The sequence below is a fragment of the Elephantulus edwardii genome, unplaced genomic scaffold, assembly GCF_000299155.1.
Source record: "Elephantulus edwardii isolate Elephantulus edwardi_28Jun2011 unplaced genomic scaffold, EleEdw1.0 scaffold00006, whole genome shotgun sequence".
NCBI lineage: Eukaryota > Metazoa > Chordata > Mammalia > Macroscelidea > Macroscelididae > Elephantulus > Elephantulus edwardii.
The window spans coordinates 20,003,314-20,007,333 of NW_006399756.1; positions in this window are offsets into that span (position 1 = coordinate 20,003,314).

The window sequence follows — 4,020 nt, forward strand, 5'->3', positions numbered from 1 at the left end:
AGAGAGAATAGTGCAACAATGAATGAATGGAAACCCAAAATCTCTGTAAATGTTTATGAAAATTAATAAAATATAGAAAAAAAACCGCCAAAATACAATTTTAAGTACATCTCACCTCAATGTAGAGACCATCTCAAGAATATATTTGATATACTGAACTCTAATGGCTAAAGACCAAGCAAGTTATAGAACAACATCAAGGACATTAGACATGAAGACAGTAAAATGTCACTTAAAAGATAAGGAAGGAAAAGCACAATGGATATTCGAAGAAGCTTCCTTTTGAAGGAAGAGAAGCTAATGTGAAAGGGGGAAAAAATTAACAGAACTAAACAGAGTGTATCAAAGACCACAAAGTATTATCAGGAAAATCAAAGATCTGGTGTTAGAAAACTGGAAGGGAAGAAGTACACATCCAGCTGTTCTCAAGAAAAGGAAAAAAAAAAGCCAAGCCTTGAATTGCAATACTGAAAAACTCTATGGACGAAGTATTGAATGACACGGGAAGCATCAAAAGATGATGGCAGGAATAAGAGAGTCATTGAACCAAAAAGAATTAGCTGATGTTTAGTCATTTCAAGAGGGAGTATCTTATAAAGAACAAACGGTATTGAAAGTAGTAGTCCAGGCTGCACCGACGGTATTGGGAAAAAAAAAAAAAAAGATCCAGAAACCGACAGACAGCCAATTGATATGTTTCAACAAACAGTTGAAAACAGCCTTAGATATGCTCAGACTGTGGCAGGAGATTTGAAACACAGCTACCTTCAGTTAGTTGTGCCATTAAAAAAAAAAGAAGAAGAAGAAGGTGATCCAACAAATACAGAATATCATTCATACTGTTCTTGTTCTTGTTCTTGTTCTTGTTCTTGTTCTTGTTCTTGTTCTTGTTGTTATGTGCCATCAAGTAGTCTGCGACCCCTAGCAACCCTATGTACAGCAGCTCTGAACCCTGCCCTATCCCAAGCCAGTCTCATTCATTCCTCCATTGCCCTAGTTACCGTATCAATCCGTTTTATCCAGGGTCTTCCTCTCCTGCACTGTCCCTCTACCCTTCTAAGCATGATGTCCTTCTCTAAGGACCAGTCTCTCCTGGTCACATGCCCAAAGTATGTGAGACAGAGCTTCAAAATCTTAGCTTCTAAGGATAAACTTGGTTTCACCATCTCTGAGACAGACCTGTTGTTTTCTTGGCAGTCAATGGTATGTTCGAGACTCTTCTCAAGCACCACAACTCAAAGACATCAACTCTTCTGTCATTGCCTAGCTCTCTGAGGCAGAGCTAATAGGTACCAGTAAAATCTTGCTGAAAATTATTTAAAAAACAGCTGGAACAACATACGGATATGGAACTTGTAGAAATTCAAGATAGATTCAAAAGAGAAATGGAATGAGGGACATCATTGCTGATGTCAGAGAGATCTTGGCTGAAAGTAGAGAATGCTGGAAAACTGTCTGCATATATTTTATTGCTATGCAAAGGCATTCAACTGTGTGGATCATAAACTACAGATAATCAGGAGAATAGGAATTCCAGAGCACTTAAGTGTACTCACAGAACCTGTACATAGACCAAGAAGCAATCATTTGAATAGGTTATCTTCCCCCCACCCCATTTATTGCATGGCTTAAATTCAGGAAAATGTACATCAGTGCTGTACCATGCCTATTCAATCTGTATGCTAAGCAAATTATCTAAGAAGCTAGATCATATGAAAAACATGGCATAAGACCATTATTGTAAAAATAGCATAACTAGTAAGATGTGTAGAAAAGTCCAAAGGTGGAAGGAGCAGGAGGCAGGGGTATTGGCAGGGGTATAAATCATAGGGTCACAGGGTCTGATGGGCTGAAGCCGGGAGTGAAGAAATTAGGAAAGATTCAATGGAAATTTGAAAAGATAAGGCAATAATGGACATAGATAAATGGTAATTAATTTTCTAAAACACAGTGCATGGGAATGATGGTATGAAACACAATGTGAATGAAGGAATGTGTGAAACACTATGCACATGAACGAAACACAAATTATACAAATTTTGCATGCAAACAAATATTAAATTGTTAAAAAATTTTTAAAAATAATGTGCCCATAGAATTGGAGGAAAAACTCCTCAACAATCTGCACTACATAGGTGTCACAACATTGCTTGTAGAAAGTAAAGAGACTTTGAAGAATTTATGAAGTTCAAATACTTATCCTTCATGGATCACTCTTCAACATAAAGGAAAAAAAATTCTCCCTAATAGACCAATAAACAACATCATGATAAATGGGAGGGGAAATTGAAGTTGTCAGTGATTTGCTTTTACTTGGAGCCACAACCATCACCTGTAGAAGCAGCAGTAAAGAAATCAAACCTTAAACTGCATTGGGTAAAATCTGCTGCCAAGGATCTCTTCAAAGCGCTCCAGAGCAATGATGTCAGTTTATAGACTAAGGTGCACCTAATCTGAGCCATGGCATTTTCAATTGCTTCATATGCCAGATGAACATTGGACAAGGAACAGGAAGACTAAAGAAGAATCTGTCTTTGAATGCTAGTGTTGGCAAAAGACTATTGAGTACACCATTGACTGTTAAAGGAGTAAATCTGTCAGCCAGAATGTTACTTAAGAGCAAGATGGTGAGACTTGAGACTTCACCTCTCCTGCCCTGGGCATGTTACCAGAGGGAGCCAGTCCCTAACAAGGGACATTGTCCTTGAAAAAGTAGAGGGTCGGGGAAGCAGATCCTCAGGGAGATGCAGTGACCAGTGACCACCTTAAGGGACCCGGCGCAGCAGAGACTGCAAGGGGCAGAGGATTCGGCAGGGTTCCCTTCTTGTCTTTATGCATCACTGAGTAGGAGCAACTCAACAGCATCTAAAACCAGTCCCCGCATAAACCGATTTTTTGCAGTTAATCTATTCTCAGACCTCTCACAGTCTCTGCTTCAGAAAATCCACCAGCAAAACTCTATAAATCACAATAGTCTGATCCTGGAGTATAAGGAGTCACCATAAATCGTGAGTCCAATTAATGATAGCTAGCAACAATGACAAAGTGATCTATTCCTCTCGTTAAACCCTGAATGATTCAGAGAATTCCATTTTTTTTCTTTCAATCCAATGATCTCTTACTAATATGAATTTATTTGGTTTATAAAAGTTATGTTCCTAACAAAGTTGAAAACACATACCACAATGGAAGACAATAATAAAGACAAATGCAATAAACTTTAAAACAATGTCATGATATTCCAGCTGGATTCCACCTCCTGCCAAAGTCTCTGAATGTGAGGTCTGTTCCATTTGTGTTCAAAAGATAGCAGATTTGGCCCTGGGGTGAGTTTTCATCAAGGACGAGATCTCAGGCAGATACTAATCAGAAGGGCTGATGAAGCCCTGAGGAGAAAATCACATTTTTCTCCCTCAGATTCCCTGTTATTTAATGCCATGCCTGCAAATGCCCCATCTGAAAGAATCACTGAGCCACAAAAGGTTTATGTCCACCACTCACAGATACAACACTCAAGGGCTATAGACAAGTGGTCTGAGAACACACAGGAGGATTATCCTTTCGGTGGTTATACAGGCCTCTGGAAGATTGGTTTGGCTTTCACCGCACGTACTGTTGTTAGGCGCTGTCAATTCGAATGTGACTCACAGCAGCAAACTCTGTGAACAGCAGATCTGAGCCCTGTCCTGTCCCGGGCCATCCTCACCATCTCTGACACACCTGAGCCCAGTGCTGCAGTCACTGACAATCCATCTGCTAATCTCAACCACAGGGACTTCTGAGTAAAAGCCCCATCCCATCTCATTATGCACCCAGGCCACTTGGTCCCTTAGAAGGCTCCCTAATGGCACATTATGGTGACAACCTCAGTAGCCGCAGCAGCAGCAGACACAGGAGTCTCCCCCAGCAGCAGGAAGAGGCACAGCTCTTGGGGCTTGACTGCCAGGTCTACCTGTTCTGAAGGAGCAAGGATCTTGGGCCCTGGGAAGCAGTGTGCAAATCGTCTGACTTTGTACCTGT